At 41.7% G+C, this 17,798-nt stretch overlaps 1 protein-coding gene across 6 annotated transcripts in view; it reads right to left on the reverse strand.

The window, feature by feature from the left end:
* Positions 1 to 6,475, reverse strand: part of CDC42SE2 (CDC42 small effector 2) — a 96,078-nt gene extending 89,603 nt beyond the window's left edge. For 4 of the 6 annotated variants that reach the window (XM_032260554.1, XM_032260505.1, XM_032260432.1 and 1 more), the window contains exon 1: positions 6,303 to 6,475. The gene's annotated coding sequence lies outside the window, so the exon portion shown is untranslated. The remainder of the gene's footprint in view (positions 1 to 6,302) is intronic. The other 2 variants (XM_032260621.1, XM_032260324.1) reach the window with 1 other exon arrangement.
* Between the last annotated feature and the right edge of the window lie 11,323 nt (positions 6,476 to 17,798).

Below are 17,798 nucleotides of genomic sequence, written 5' to 3' on the forward strand. Positions count from 1 at the left end.
AAAAAAAAAAAAAAAAAAAGGACCAGCAGCACAAAGGACTCTCCTTAGGTCAGTGGTCATGAATTTAAAGGGAGAGCCGGGTCAGCTTGTGTGTGTTTTCCTCAAAGGATGCTCAACAACCCCGGTGTAGGCTGGAACAGATGGAGAAGTGTATACAAAGAGTGGAGGTTTGGCCAGCTGAATTACAATAGAAGAGTGCTGCAAGGGAGCTGAATATGTATGAAAAGTAAAAATTATAATAGTGGACCATAGATTTATGGCAGGATAAATAAGTGAGGACGTGGAAGGAGGTGGTCTTGGAACAGCAAAGAGATGGCAGCAGCAATGGATTACAGATCGCAGACATACAGAAGTACTGCTGAAGAGGGCTTTTACAGCCATTCCTCGGTATGCATGGGTGATTGATTCCAGGAACCCCGCCCCCTCCCAAATCCCCAGATGCTCAAGTCCCTTACATACATAAAATGGCATGGTATCTGAATATAACCTAGACACATTCACCTGTATACTTTAAATCATCTCTAGACTATGTATACCTAATAAAATGTAAATGCCACATATAGTTGTTATACTGTAGCTTTTTACTTTGTTGTTCTGTTTTTTCTTTTTAAATATTTTTGATACATGGCTGGTTGAATCCTCAAATGTGAAACCTGCTGATCTGGAGGGTCTCCTGTATTTTATGGAAGAAGTTGTTAAGACAGGATATTGAAATCCAGTGGAATTACTGAAATTATGTCTATGAAATATCCTTAATAAAGCATGGGCAGTTCTGGTTAAAATGTTACCTATCTAAAAAACTAAAGAAAAATCTCACCTTGGGCAAAGTAAGCATTCAAGATGAAGGAGACTGGAAGGCTAAACTGAAGTTGGGGAAGAACTGTATCACAGGAATTATAGCTGAAGGTTCCCAGACATAGAATCCTCAACTATTTCCAGCACTCCTGAAGAAAGAGTCAGCTTTGTGCAACCTGGCCAAATCAGAAGGCAAAAATGCCAGATCACAGATGAGCCACAATAAAACTATACCTTCCCCCACCCTCCCTCCCACCCCCAAATATTTTATCCACTGAGCTGCATCCTGAAGTGGTAAAGGATACCACATTGAAGAGGATCTGGCAAAGTAAAAGAGAAGCCAACTAGGACTCTTCCTCCAAAATAAGCTTCTAGGTTCAAAGCAGTTTTGAGCCAAAGAAAAGTTCTGAAATGTAGAGTTTGAACACTACTATACTGTACCTTCTAATGACTAAAATAAGACTATTATTGACAAGTGACCAGAAGACTTTTTATTACCTAAAAGTGACTTAAAAACCTATCTGATCATGCTAAGAGCTCATCTAGAAGCAGAAGAAGACTTAATCTACAGAGAGTGTTTTGGAGGCACAGTGAGTGTTGTTTTCTCCTTAAACCTTATCAAGTTCCACAGATACCCATAAACTCCCACTATACATAGGGTGTAAAATATACACAACACTGAATGTAGTCAAAATCCATTTTTGCTTTACCAAGCAAAAAGTGAAAGTCGATTTTTTATTAAGTCAAATGAAACAAAAATAATTTGGGGTTTTTTTTTTTTTTTTTTTTTTTTTTTTTTGAGACAGTGTCTTGCTCTGTCGCCCAGGCTGGAGTCCAGGGGCACCATCTCAGCTCACTGCAACCTCTGCCTCCTGGGTTCAAGTGATTCTCCTGCCTCAGCTTCCCAAATAGCTGGGATTATAGGCATGTACCACCACGCTAATTTTCGTATTTTTAGTAGAGACAAGGTTTCACAGGCCAGGCTGGTCTCGAACTCCTGACCTTAGGTGATCTGCCCACCTTGACCTTCCAAAGTGCTGGGATTACAGGCGTGAGCTACCATGCCCAGCCATTAATTTTATGTTTTAGTACAAGATATAAAAATTCAATCATGCAGATTTCATATAAAATCATAGCATGAGTTTCTAAGTGGATAAGCAACAAAATAGATATATCAGGGCTCATCATTTAGTCACTTTCAAAGGTACCTAGATTTAATATGAACTTACCTAATACTTTCTAGGAAAAAGAGGGAGTGTGTTTTACCACAGTAGTCCATTTGACTAAAATACATTTACAGGTACTTTACAATGTCAGGATAAAGACAACTTATTACCAAGTCTCTCTGGCATTTTAATTCAGGAACTCCCTTTGGAATGGGGGCCCAGAGCAGTCTCAGCTAAATCCTGCACTGTTCATTATTTGTTAGCATTATAGAAAGATTCAAGTACACTTAAGCTTTGAACTGAGGTAGCAGGATCCACAAAATTAATAATTAAAAAGCTAAATTCCAAGTTTTTCCAGGTAGTATGAAAATAATCAGAAAAAAATGCCCTCACCTAACTAGCAAGTAAGTATTAAGAATAAGCATACGGTTAAGTTCCTCTCTAGAAGGCACAGGGAAACTATAATGTTCCCCTCTGAGACAGACCTAAAACATTACTAACATTCAATATTCAATAAAACGTGAAAACATTTCATTCAAGAAAACTGAATAAGAATGAGAATAAGAATACAGCAGATCAAAACCAGTAAGTTTTTTTTTTTTGAGATGGAGTCTTACTCTTGCTGCCCAGGCTGCAGTGCACTGGTGCAATCTCAGCTTACTTTAATCTCCATCTCCCAGATTCAAGCGATTCTCCTACCTCAGCCTCTTGAGTGGCTGGGATTACAGGCTCCCACCACCACGACCGGCTAATTTTTGTACTTTTAGTAGAGACAGAGTTTTGCCATGTTGGCCAGGCAAGTCTCCAACTCCTGACCTCAGGTGATCCGCCCACCTGGGTCTCCCAAAGTGCTGGAATTACAGGCGTGAGCCACCGCGCCCAGCCACCAATATGCATTTTTAATTGTGAAAAAATCTTATAAAACCTTAATATATCTCAGACTCATCTTAAAGCAGGTGAGGAACCTAAATAAACTCTTTCATGATTTTAAAAGAAAGACCACTGGGACTTAAAAACATAATAGCAGCCTATCCCAGAAAATAATGTGATAAATTAGTTGAAGTATTTAAATAAACTTTTTTTAATTAAAATGCTCACAATCTACAGGCAAATGAGCACAGCTGCAATATGCCATGTTAGTATCATTCTTAATCACTTTATTAATTACATCTGAGGAAAAAGAAATGCTTTCTAAATCATTCTAAACGCTCTTACAAAAAAAATGAACTACCCTCTCCCCAACAGACACACATACCCTGATGAAGAAAACACCAACATTTCAAATATTCCAGCAATTATAAAACAAGATAATCGTGAAATTTATTTAGTCTCAAAACACTATGAACTACTCCAAGGAAGGAATAATACTTGGAAAACACTTACTAGTATTTTTAAGGTACAAAAAAAAAAAACTCACTATGCGTTCCCATTTCTTGGAAAAATATATTTTAAGCTGTCGAAGCTGGTGATTGTCAAGAATTCTGATGATGAGCTTACAAAAAAAAAAAAAAAAAAAAAAAAAAAAGCCAAACCCTTTTTACTTAACACATCACACCTTGCTTACATTGTTCTTTATCATCACTATCACTATTTACAATTAGGTTTCTCTTCAACACCAGACTGTCAGTGGTACACTGTCAACTAACTCTTCCTCCCAGAAATATACATTTAAAGAAAACTTAAATGTACATTTAAATAGAAAGTATCACAACTAAAATTTGAAGGATTATTTTCCTTATTATTCCTAGAAACAACTATAAAAAGCTAATAACGCACTTTGGGAGGCTGAAGTAGGCAGATAACTTGAGACCAGGAGTTCGAGACCTATTTGGCCAGCATGGAGAAACCCCTCTCTACTGAAAATACAAAAATTAGGGCGTAGTGGTGCATGTCTTTAATCCTAGCTACATGGGAGGCTGAGGCATGAGAATAGCTTGAGCCCCAACGGTGGAGGTTGCAGTTAGCTTAGATTTTGCCACTGCACTCCAGCCTGGGTGACAGAGTGGACATCATCTCAAAAAAAAAAAAAAAAAAAAAAAAAAAGCTAATAGCCAGGAAGTCCAAAATCTGAAAGTTCTATTTGAATGTACACATTATCTTTAACAATGTATTATTATAAGCATTAACAAAGGGTCCACTTAAATTCCAAAGCTAAGTGTAAAAAAAAAAAAATTAATAATCTACATTATTTCATAATGATCAAGACTGACTTTGGAGCACATTAGTCTGATTCCTGAAGTAAATAAAGTATTACTGCTTTTTAAACATACATAAATAGATTAAAATAGGCAATGCAACCTTATGTTCAGAATAAATGCAAAACTGCAAATCTCATCCTCTTTTTAGTCAGCAGTTTTATCAGTGTTGCAATAGTCATGGATAAGTCCACATATGGAACCTCAAATTATTACTAATAGCCCTGCCCTTTTCAGCACTATCAAGTTTATACATTACATTTATTTGTAAATGGTGAATACAAGGACAAAATAAAATTCTTGAAATGGAACTTTATTTTAAAACATTTCTTATAGAAAGGAATCCACTGTTTATCTTCAGGGATTTTTAAAAATAGAAAATGTTATTGCAAAGATTATTTACAGAAAATAGAATCAGAAGGACATTATCCGTCAATAAATACACTGTACCAAAGTCTAACAGGGGCAAGGGAGAGAATAAAAATGCTAGTTTATTAAATGTCTTCCTCCTTTCATTTTAAAAAGTAGACAGATTCTATTAAACTTACAATATAAAAGCTTAACCCAATAATCTTAGCTGTACAAAGTTACTTATTAACCTTTAAAGACAGTTATGAATTTACACTTCCTGCAGTTCACCTGCCATCTTTCCCAACTTAAATAGCCACTAGGGGTTTAAGACAGTTCTAACTTGCGGCATCAATAATAAGGAAAGAACTTTACATTCAAGTTTAAGAAAAGGATAACTGTGGATTTTGCTTGTGCCCAGAAACAGTATGCACCACAGGTCTCAGCACATAACAGGTGCTTAATGAGTATCTGTTGAGTAAATGGTGACATTTTATTGTATTAACGCAACATTAATTTTCCCCCTAAATTTAGAGTTCTCCCTCGCTAAAAAAGCAGCAAGACCATACAGCAATCCCTTCTCAAAAACATATTAACTTCTTTATTCATAATGAACAGAAAGCTGGGTGTCAAATAGAATCTCACTACCTCTTTATCTTCTCCATTATTTTTAAAGATTAAAAATAAGGCCTGTTTTTAAGAAACAAAATGTATACCAACTTCTCTCAAATCAAAAAAGAAAATCCACATTTGATACATATTTTCTATGTTCATAGTATTGAGAGTAAGAACCGACTGTTCATCAACAGTATGTTATGTAGGGTGAAAACCAAAAACAAACGTGCATCAAAAATATATGTTGTTTGCCGATATTCTTTCCTTAATCAGTCAAGAGGGTATATGTGCCTAAATTTTACTAGATGTGAGATAAGCTTTGTCCGATGCTTCAAGGTTCATTCATTCAACAAACACTTTACTGAGCACGTACTAGAAGCCAGACCCTTCAACAAACCATTTAAAATTTGTAAACTGCGTATCACCCCCCAAAATTCCCCTTAAAAAGCTCATCATTTAAAATAACTGCAAGCTAAAGAGGAATCCCCAATGTTGTCTCACACAGTGAAGTCAGCGGATCGGGGCTCTTTTTCAGCTGTTAATGCGGCATCAGGGAGCCGCTACCTACCACACCTGTGCCTAAAATCGCAAGTGAAGCAGCAAGCGCAGGGTAAAACAACCTGTAAGAGTAGCTCAGCTCCCGCAACTAGGTGGCCAAGGGGTTTCACGCCCAGGGCTCGGGGCGAACAGCGGCATGACCAGAGGGCGGAACGCGTCGTGCGCCTCAGCCGAGAGTCCGGGCTCGGGAGCCAGGTGTCCCTGCTCCCTGAAACCCTCGCCTAGAGACCCCGGGCCCTCCCCGCCCGCCCCTTGCACCACCCTCCCGACTTCCAGACCTGAAAAGTTGGGGGGAGGGGGTCTGTCTTTTCATTTCACATCAGGCGGTCAGTCGGCTGCCTCAGCAGTCCGCCTGCGGTGAATTCTGAACTGAGTGTGTAACCATTCCTCAGAGGGAATGGAAGAAAAACCAAAGGCAGGGTCCTAGGGCATGAGGACCTCGCCCAGACCTGAAAATGGAGCCGCAGGCTCTGCCCACAGCCCGCAGCGCGCGGCTGGCAGGGCCGGGCCGCGCTCACCCCAGAGCCCTCAGGAACGAGGGTTCGGGGCTTCGGGACCCCGCCCAAGGGGCCGAGAGGGCGAGGCCTGGGGGCCGACGCGCGACTGGGGCTGGCATTGCACTCACCGTCGTCTTTGTCTCCGCCGCCCGCTCCGGCCGCAGCCCCTCTCAGCGCCGGCTCCGCGGTTCCTGCCGCCCCCACGCCTGCAGCTGCGCTCCCCGACGCGCTCGCAGCTTCCTGGCTCCCCCTCCCCGCTCAGGCTCGCGCGCGGAGTGGGCGGAGCGAGAAGCGGCGCGCGCCCCCAAAGCGGCTGAAGGGGCGGGCGCCGTTGCGCAGCTGCAGCAGCCGCCACGGTGGCCCCGCCCCCGGCCCCGGCCCCGCCCCAGCCGTACCTCCGGGATGGGCGGGTCGGCCAGCAGGCGACGGGACCCCTAGGTTTCGAGCCTCGCGGGTTAGGAATTTGAGGGCCAGGCTGAAGCACGCGCGGGAAAGGACGCTCGGAAAGATGGCGACCAAACCTGGGCGGGAGCGGGCGGGAGCCTCTTGCCACCTCGGCCCGGGCCGCGGACATCCGCGCGGAGGGGCGCTGTCTGAGCACATTGTGGGGCGGTGGTCGCGCCCAATCGAGGGTGGGTGGGTGCTGAGCGGTTGTGGGACGAGAGGTATCTTATGAGCTCATCCTCAGACCACTGGTTTTTCATGTAAAAGTCAGAATCGTTGAATCAGTCATTAACAATTTAAGGCTGAGAACATCCACCTGGCATTTGAAATGGGTCAAAATTACACGTGACTAGACTGCTGTGACTTCTTTAGGTGTGTATTTTACATATCTCCCAAAGCAGAAACATGAGTGCCCTATCTAGCAGCCATTACTCCACCAAAAGGCCTACAAAACTTTATCGTGAGGTCAAAAGTATAAAGAAAAGAGTATTAATACGACTGAAGTAAGCTCTCAAACCTGTGCTACTTCGAATAAGTAATATGTGATCTTCTCCTTCTAGGTTGATGGCGAGGATTTCTAGTTGCTCAGGCCAAAAACTTTATATCATCCATAACTCGTCTCATACTCTCATTTTCACTTACAATCTGTCAAGAAAGCTTGTTGGTTGTACCTTCGAAAGAGAACAGACTCGGCAACATAGCGAGATCCTGTCCCTACCCACCCACCCCCAAAAAAAAAAAATTAGCTTGGTGTGGTGGTGCCTGCCTATAGTCCCAGGTACTCTGGAGGCTGAGGTCAAGAGTTTGAGGTTAAGTGAGCCATCATCAGGCCACTGTACTCCAGCTTGGGTGACAGAATGAGACCTGTTTCCAAAAAAAAATTCTCAATCTTTCCTACCTTGCTCTTTTTCCTTCTTCCCATGACACCTCCCACCTTGTAACAATCTTTACAGTGTACAGTCAGCCCTCCCATCCATGGGTTCTGCGTTTCTGGATTCAACCGACCACAGAGGGAAATATTTGGGAAAAAAGAAACAACACAACAATTTAAAAATACAAGTAAAACCAATACAGTGTAACAGCTATTTACATAGCACTTACATTGTATCATAAGTAATCTAGAGATAATTTAAAGTATACAGGAGGATATATGTGAGTTATGTGCAAATACTATATCATTTTATATAAGATACCTGAGAGGATTTGGGTATTGGTAGGGGTCCTAGAACCAATCCCCCTCGAACACTGAGGTACCCTTGTATTTATTTGATGTGTTTATCTTTTAGTGTCTGCTTTCCCAGTAGAAGTTGGGATTTTTGTCTCTTTTGTTCAACTGATGTATCCCAAGTGCCCAGAATAAATTAAAAATTTAAAAATTCCCTGAGATTAAAAGAAACTAAAGCAACAAAAAAGACCTTTTTTTATTTTAAATTTTCTCTTGGTTTCTACTTCAGTTAACCATAAGATCTTTATCTACATCATACCATAAGCATTTTTATTTTCCAGTTACTCTGAATACAGTGATAACCATTTACTTGATATTTAATGCAGTGTTTTTACCTGAAAATAGCATGATAGAGTAGAGGAAGATTACATAAAGACTATTCTAAAAATTTCTTAGAACAAACAAAAAAACCCCAAATTCCTGAACTTGATATATGTGCTTGTAAGCCTTCCTTTGAATTACAAATGTAATAACCTTGTGTGAATGCCTTAAGTAGTAAATTTTCTGTCATTCATCTATCATGTAAACATTTATTTTCAGATTTTTCATATTTTGTAACAACAGCACGTGATTGAATAGCATGATCTAACTCCAGTTGCTATAGCTATTTATACTCGCTTCTTATCAGTTAAAAAAAAAAGTCAATTAAGGACACAATGCCATTCATTTGAATGACACTTTTGTGAGTGTGTGTGTGTGTGTGTGTGTGTGTGTGAGAGAGAGAGAGAGAGAGAGAGAGGGGGTCTCACTCTGTCACCCAAGCTGGAGCGCAGTGGCCTAATCTGTGTGATCTCAACTCACTGTAACCTCTGTTTACTGGACTCAAGTGATCCTCCCACCTCAGCCTCCCAAGGAGCTAGGACTGCAAATGTACACTACCACACCTGGCTAATTTTTGTATTTTTGGTAGACAGGGTCTCGTTATGTTGCCTAGCCTGGTCTGAAACTCCCGGGCTCATACAATCCGCCCTCCTTGCCTCCCAAAGTGCTGGGGTTACAGGTGTAAGCCATGGCGTCTGGCCTGGATGATACTTTTTGTAGAGTATGTGTGTGTAATTATTTGCTCAATGTTATAGCCATAGCAGTCTCTTTACACATTTAATTTATCCTTTCTGATTTAAAACAATTTAAAGCTGCAGATCACATGTTACAATCTGAATTTTTTATAAAATTAAAGACTTGTTTATAAAAACAATGACAGTGTGTTTCATCAATGTCAATCTGTAGTTTGTAATTACAATAATGCCAAATGATATTTTTCTAAAGTCACTATGATGTATCTGCACTGTCCTTAACACTGTTACCAAGTAAAATCTTATCCCAAAAGAAAGACAAGGGTAAAAAATAGACACTGTTCCTAATTTATTCACATAATATACAGTGAAAATACTGATAAAAGTAAAAGCAACTATTATAGTCCAGAAAAAAACTGTTCTGCACTCCTATTAGTCCATAACAAGTGGAAACATTACACCAAAGACAATAGGAAGGAACACTCTGTTCTAACCAACTGCTAAATAGCCTTGAGCTCATTTAACTGCCACATTGGCCTGGTTCTGCAATCTTTTACTTAAATAAATTTTCCTTAAAAATGTTAAAGCAAATGGATTTTCCTGGTGCCTGCCACCACACCAGGCTAATTTTCGTATTTTTAGCAGAGGCAGGGTTTCGCCATATTGGCCAGGCTGGTCTCAAACTCCTGACCTCAGGTGATCCGTCTGCCTCGGCCTCCCAAAGTACTGGGATTACAGATGTGAGCCACCACACCAATCTATTATTTTTTTACTTTACTTTATTTTATTTGAGACAGAGTCTCCCTCTGTCACACAGGCTCCAGAACAGTGGCGCCATCTTGGCTCACAGCAACCTCCATCTCCACTACCACGCCCAGCTAATTTTTGTATTTTTAGTAGAGACAGGGTTTTACCATGTTGGCTAGGCTGGTCTTGAACTCCTGACCTCAGGTGATCTGCCCACCCCAGTCTCCCAAAGTGCTAGGATTACAGGCATGGGCCACCATGCCCGGCCACTATTAATATTTTTAAAATCTGCTTTCCACAGTTTGATAGCAGTTCTTTCTTACATTTATCATGGTGTATGGAGTCAGTCTGAAGTTCAAATCCAAATTCTGCTGCGTAGTTAGGTGACTGTGAACAAAGTTATTTCTAAGCCTGTCTTTTCTTCTAGTTTAATGAGAACCAATAGTATTGCCTACCTGTGAGGTCTGTTGTGAGAAATCTAAAAGAGAACTCAAGTAAAATTGTTAGCCCCAGGCCTGGCACAGGCTGTGCTGGTAAAAGCTAGCTATTATCATTACACAAGCATATAATTAAGCTCATTGTCCTACATTTGTAATACTGAGAAAATGACTCATAAAAGGCCCCAAATGGGATGGTATGAGCTCTACATCAATATAGTATAATGTTTAAATAAATTAACATTTTTAAAGGGGCACTAACACTTCTTCTACCTCCACAATGTGCCAGGCACAATTCCAGGCAACAAAGGAAGCTAAGAGAAATAAGGCCCAGACCTAGAACAGCTTTACAACTGAATGACAAGAGACATACATTTAATAGATAACTACATTCAAGTTGGCATGACCACACTTCCTGATTTATCAGAAATCTGTTGTCCTGGCTTAATAGTTATTTGTGTCTTCTTTTATGCTCAGTTGTATACAATTAGATGATCATTCCTAACTAGGTGTTAGGGATGCTTGGGATACAAGAGAAGAAACCATCAGTTCTGTGTAAAGCTATAGGGACTTAAATTGCTCCTTTAAAGGAACATCTGGGCCAGGCACGGTGGCTCACGCCTGTAATCCCAGCACTTTGGGAGGCTGAGATGGAAGGATCACCAGAGGTCAGGAGTTCGAGACCAGCCTGGCCACCACGGTGAAACCCTGTCTCTACTAAAAGAAAGTACAAAAATTAGCCAGGCATGGTGGCAGATGCCTGTAATCCCAGCTACTAGGGAAGCTGAGGCAGGAGAATTGCTTGAACCCAGGAGGTGGAGGTTGCAGTGAGCCAAACTCATGCCACTGCACTCCAGCCTGGGCAACAGAGTAAGACTCCATATGGAAAAAAAAAAAAAAAAAGGAACATCTGAATGGGCCACATGAATTAAAAGAAAGAGGAAAGGCAGAGGGAAGATTTAATTCTTATTATTCTGAGTCAGAACTAGAAAGCTTTCTATACTTGTGCTATAAACATTAACTAGTAGCAAAGTTAGTAAATCCACTTAACCAATGTTATATAAATTAGTTTTAGAATTTAGTATTTTTTCCTGTAGATATAACGGGTGTACTCCGAGAAACAAATGATTCAACATGTATTTTTTTATGTATACAACATACAGTATATCTATAGAGCATATATTATGTATACGTGGTCTGTCTTTAGTGTGATAGAAGATACAAAAAAATTATAAGGCACAGACAAGCATCATAAAATCTAATGGCAAACACCAAATATCTTGGTTAATTAGTCAATTAGGTAATGAGACATATGGCACATGAATTGTGATTTGGGAAGGTTGAGAAAAAGCAGGACTCATGGAATTTATTGAAAAAGGAGAGAATAACCAACTGTCAGGAGAACCATAGACAGCAGCCCTTTCTCTGACTGAAGCAGCCAAAGATAGGAAGGAAAGCTAAGTCAAACTTTGCTTTACACTCTTACCTGTGGCTGACCCTTGCTGCTCATCAAACCACAAATATTCATTGAATGTCTGCTGTTTGCCAGGTAGCATACCAAGTGCTGTGGAAAAATTCAGTATAAAGCATGGTCTTTGTCTTTAATGAAATGTCACACATCGTCATTTGAATAGACACAGTAGCTTTATGAATGTGGTTGAGGGGATCACTGAGGTCTGAATTGGTTAGAAAAGTCTTTTCAAAGGGAAAGGAATTCGAGGTGGGTCTCTGTGAAGAAGGTAGTCAGATCAGTGTTTCCCAAACACTGCATTGCACACCTCTGGTGGTGTGGGAGATGATTTTAGGTAATACACTTTATTGGGGTTCGGGAGTGGAAGGATGGAGAGAGGTAGATTAGGGTACATGCAACTTGTCTAGCTTCAACACATAGCCAATGATCTAATTGCATTGCAGCCCCTCAGCTCAAAAACAAAGTTAGGAATTATAACAAAATGCTTCTGGGGACAATCAGAGAAGAGGAAAGGAGCCTTTTGAGATCACTCTGCTATGCTGAATTAGAAGCTAGTAACTAAGAACTCTTTTTTTTTTTTTTTTTGAGATGGAGTCTCACTCTGTCACCCAGGCTGGAGTGCAGTGGTGTGATCTTGGCTCACTGCAACTTCTGCCTCCTGAGTTGGAGCAATTCTCCTGCCTCAGCCTCTCGGGTAGCTGGGATTACAGGTGTGTGCCACCACGCCTGGTAAATTTTTGTATTTTTAGTAGAGATGGGGTTTTGCTATGTTGGCCAGTCTGGTCTTGAACCCCTGATCTCAGGTGATCCACCCACCTTGGCCTCCCAGAGTGCTGGGATTATAGGTGTGAGCCACTGCTCTCAGCCCTTTTTCTTTTTTTTAAACAGCTAACATCTACATATGGCAAGTATTACTAATTTTCCACATATGATAACAATAAAAGTTTCCTTTATATGTTTGTTAAAGTTAAAAATATGAGTCAGCTAAAAGAAACCTAATAAGTAAGCAATCGTGGCAATAAAGCTTATGGTTTTCACAAAGAAAAAAAAGGGGGCAATAAAGAGAAAGGGGATGTGGCGCTAATTTAGGAAGCACAAAGCTTAGTGAGCAAAGGTTCCGAAATTGGCACCTTAAAGGTGTGTTCCCAGGGAGAGCAAGAACCACAGTGGATCTTGAATTGAGTATTGGCAGGCTGGCACACAAGAGTGGGGAAAGATATGAAGTCCAAAAGGTAGATAACAAGAGGGAGTGGAGTCTGCTGGTGATTAAGACTCAGCACCAGGGCTGCAGAAGAGAGGACACTTCTCCCTGCATCTTGTGGAAACCCCTTATCCCAGAGGAATCAGCAGAACTAACACCAGTGTGTTAGGAAGCCATTCAGCAAGCACCAGGGGGTCTCCCATCTTTGGGGTTTACCAGGAATCCAGGAAGAGGAGACACGGAGTATCTTGTTAGATGCCCTTAAAGCACCTGGAGATTTGGTGCCCTAAAATTTAGCATGTGGGGCCAGATGTGGTGGTTCATGCCTGTGATCCTAGAACATTGGGAGGCCAAGGCAGGTGGATTTCCTGAGCTCAGGAGTTTGAGACCAGCCTGGGCAAAATGGTGAATGGTAAAACCTTGTCTCTACTAAAATACAAGAAATTAGCTGGGTATGGTGGCGCACACCTCTAGTCCCAGCTATTGAGAAACTGAGGCTGGAGAATTGCTTGAAGCTGGGAGACAGAAGTTTCAGTGAATCGAGATCGTGCCAGCCTGAGTGACAGAACAAGACCCTATCTCAACAACAACAACAACAAAAATTAGCAAGTGGAACAGAAATGCTGCCACTTCCCCTTGCACAGAGATACACATGCTGCTTTCAAAAGAAAGTTCATGATGAGGCCAGGCGCAGTGGCTCACACCTGTAATCTCAGCACTTTGGGAGGTTGAGGCAGGCTGATCACTTGAGGTCAGGAGTTTGAGACCAGGCTGGCCAACATGGTGAAAACCCATCTCTACTAAAATAATAATAATAATAATTTTTAAAAAAAGAAAGTTCATGATGAGTAAAAATTGGAAGTAAAGTTGGAAGATGGGAAACCAAGATTCTTCACAACCCATCTACATTCCTCTCCCAGTAAGTGTTACTGCCTTACAGTGATTCAGCTCTTGCTTTTGACTCCACCACTAGCTGGGCTGGTTAGCTGGAAGTGTTCTGATGCCTCCTTCCCTGCCACTGTCACTGTGGTGGTGTATATGCCCTACGTAATCACCAGGACTGTGATGGGCAGTTTGCTAAAAATGTACTACCCCCTTCTCCCAGTACTATTTGTCCTAATCTCCAGAACCTATGGATAGGATGAGACAGCATTCCTATGATTATGTTAGGTTGTGTGTCATAGTTGACCTTAACATAAGGAGATTATCTGAGTGGGGCCAGTCTAATTACATGAGCCTTTGAAAGTGAAAAGTTTTCTCCCACTGGTGGCAGAAAGAGAAGTCAGAAAGATTTGAAGCATGAAAAGAATGTGATACTTTGTTGCTGGCTTGAAGATGGAGGTGGGTGCACATGGCAAAGAATGCAAGTAGCCTCTAAGAGCAGAAAGTGGCCCTTGGCTGACAGCTAGTAAGGAAACAGGACCTCAGTCTTATACTGAATTCTACGTGCAATAGAAAGAGCTTAAGGAGCAGATTTCCCCCACACCTGCGAGAACTCATACTTGCAAACACCTTGATTTCAGCCTGATACTGTGAGCGGAGAACCTGGCCCTGCTGTGCTGAACTTCTGACCTACAGAGAATATGAACTAATAAATGGATGTTGTTTCAGGCCACTAAGTTTGCATTAATTTGTTATACATCAATAGAAAACACAGCCACTGTCACAGACCCAAGTCTTCTGTAGACTAGCTTTGAGGTGACCCTCCAGCCTTGAGTTTCCACTCCATTGTCAAGCCATAAAGACAAATGCATCAATTCTCAGGCATTAGTAAACAAGCCTGAGATTTTTATGATTATACAGGGGAGGGAAACCATGGGAAAAGACTGGAATTCCTGATAATTTTGCATATGGGGACTGTGTTATTTCCACTTGGGAAAAAAAGCAAATGTGACATTATTTCAAAGTAGCAAGCTGGCAGTCTTCTCATCTGTGGGATGTAACAGAATTTCTGGTAGCATATGGTGCCAATCTTTGAAGACAAAAGACAGTGGAAAGACAACGTCCTTTAGTAAAAAGAGAATGATCTCTAGTGTCAGGTGGGTATGGGTTTATTTTGCAGATTATCTGACCTTGGGCTTATGGGCAATTTTCTTAACATCTTTGAGTCCCAGTCTACTCTTCATAAAATAGAATAATACCTTCCTAATTACCTAAAAAAATTTGGCAAAAATTAAATTTAATAATTCATATAAAATCTCAATGTCTGCAACAGAGTATACTATCAATAATTTGCTTCCATTATTAAAGTGGAATTTTTTAACAACTTCCTTGCAAACTTTTTCCCCCCTGCTGAGACAGTCTTGCTTTGTCGCCCAGGCTGGAGCGCAGCGGCATGATCTCAGCTCACTGCAACCTCTGCCTCCCTGGTTCAAGCAATTCTTCTGACTCGGCCTCTGGAATAGCTGGGATTACAGGCACACACTACCACGCCTGGCTAATTTTTGTATTCTTAGTAGCGATGGGGTTTCATCATGTTGGCCAGGCTGGTCTCAAACTCTTGACCTCCTGATCCGCCTGCCTCAGCCTCCCAAAGTGCTGGGATTACAGGCGTGAGCCACCAAGCTCAGCAGGACTTACTACTTCTATACACACATGAAAAATATCTGTAAAATGTGTGGCGTGTTCACTGGACAGAAAACTCTGTGGAATACTGAGAGATGATTCAAACAGTGTTCTTTTTCCTAAGGTAGGCTCAGAAAATATAGGACACATGCAAACATGTATAATGCAAGGTAGATCACTGAAAGAGACTATGAGAGATACCAAGACAACATAACACAAGTCTTTGTCAAAAGACAATCCTTCATAATGGGAATGAAAGGTTTCCTGGAAAAGTATCCTTTCTAAGAAGTTCTTTTTTTGAGACAGAGTTTCACTCTTGTTGCCCAGGCTGGAGTGCAATGATGCGATCTCAGCTCACTACAACCTCCGACTCCTGGGTTCAAGCGATTCTCCGGCCTCAGCCTCCCGAGTAGCTGGAAATTCAGGTATGTGCCACCATGCCTGGCTAATTTTTGTATTTTTAATAGAGATGGGGTTTCACCAAGTTGGTCAGGCTGGACTCAAACTCCTGACCTCAGGTGATCAACCCGCCTCGGTCTCCTAAAATGCTGAGATTACAGGCGTGAGCTACCACGCCTGGCCTGTAAGAAGTTCTAAAGAATGGTCTCTAAGGGAGGTTAATAGGACTCAATTCAATACAACAGATTTTTGCTGTCTGCCTACTGTGTGGCAAGCCCTATAGTAGGTAGTAGGGATTTTGTGATGGAAATCTCTAGCCTTAAGCCATTGGGTTGGTGATGAAGAATGGTGGAAGAAAATGCAGCAATTCAGCACTGTTATGTATTCCAAAAGCTCTTTTCACCTCATACTACCTCTGACATTCCTTTGCCTCTGAGGTCCTCCAAAGTTCATCTCACATTCACCCAAACAGCTTTTTGCTGCTTCTCCTTGTTTAGTCCTCTATTAAGAATATGGCTCTCAATCTTGATCTTGCTCTCAGAACAGCCTTACCATGAGATGAGTGTTTCATTCTCCGACAGAGGTTCCGCAGCCACATGCAGACTCTGCCCATCCTCGGCTTTGACTCTAGCTCTAGTCAGGAAGCTGCTGAATCAAGAAGAGGCCACCACAGCTTCCGGCTCCAACATTACCCTTACGTGAAGAGGAAGTTGGACAGTTTAGAAGTATTATCGTAGAGATAGATCTAGTGAAGGGCATTTGACCTAACCTGTTGGGATCCAGAAAGGATTCCTAAAAGAGCATATGCCTGAGAGGAACTACCCAAGAATGAAGGCAAAGGTGAACTTCTCTGTGCATAGAACAACATGTACAAAATCAGGAAGAGAGAGTTTGATGCCTTTAGGGAAGTAGAGAGCAAGTTCAGGGCTAGAGGAAGGGTGCATGTGGGCTCAGATCATACTGGACCTGCAGAAAGAGGCACTAGATCATGATAAGGAGTTTTTTTTTGGTGGGGGAGGGAGGGGCAGTGTCTCACTCTTGCCCAGGGTGGAGTGCAGTGGTGCAATCTCAGCTCACTGCAACCTCCACCTCCCTGGTTTAAGCAATTTTTATTGTTAGATATAGTGAACTCCAAATTTCTCTTCAAAGAATCAGTATGTTGGTATGTTCAGCTCTCTTATTTTTTAATTCTCCATTTAAAAAAGTTTTTAACTTCTTGGTTCTCTGTGCCCCCTTGCCTCTAGTTTCAGTAAACAACTTTCCTGCCAGTTCTAATCAGTAATTCACATCGATTCCCCTGGTCACCTGCTTTGACCTGAGTCCCCCTGGTAACCTGCTCTGACCTGTTCCATAACTGTCCTTCTCACCAAACTACCCACTCGAGCACTCTGGTTCGTACCCCTGCTCTATTTAAAATAGCCAATCGGAATTAGCTTAGACTATGCAGTCCAACCCTAGCCAAAAGGGGAATGACATAGCAGTAGGGGCTACCTGCCTCAGAAACAAGAACCCCTTCCCTTCCCTTTCCTTGTCCAGGTGTGTGCTTGCCATTGCTCCAACTGTGAGACACAGCCTTCTATAGAAGCACATTGCCTTGCTGAGAAAATGTATATTCAAGTGCTACTTCTTTTGTGGCACCAAAACTTTGTATATAACGCTCTCCCTCAGCCTCCCGAGTAGCTGGGATTACAGGTGTACACCACCACACCCAGCTAATTTTTAAATATTTTTAGTATAGACAGGATTTCACCATGTTGGCCAGCCTGGTTTCAAGCTCCTGACCTCAGGCAATCCACCTGCCTTGACCTCCCAAAGTGCTGGGATTACGGGCGTGAGCCACCACGCCAGGCCAATAAGGAGTTTGACCTTATTTAGAGTATGATAATGAGTCAGGCAGAAGGGCAAAATGTACTAATGATGTTGCCTTAGGAGTAAAGTTCAAATATATGAACATATGCATAATATATCATACAAAACCTTTGAACTGTAAAATAGTCTTGCTTTAATTACTTTAATTATCTTTGATAAGCTCCTTGTAGCCTTCATTCATAAAGGATAGTATGTGAGAACTTGAAATGGAATTTTAGTACCTATATGATCCCTCCCTCCCCTCCCCTCCCCT

Source organism: Sapajus apella, unplaced genomic scaffold (genome assembly GCF_009761245.1).
Source record: "Sapajus apella isolate SASKATOON/1434 unplaced genomic scaffold, GSC_monkey_1.0 scaffold1, whole genome shotgun sequence".
NCBI classification, from domain to species: domain Eukaryota; kingdom Metazoa; phylum Chordata; class Mammalia; order Primates; family Cebidae; genus Sapajus; species Sapajus apella.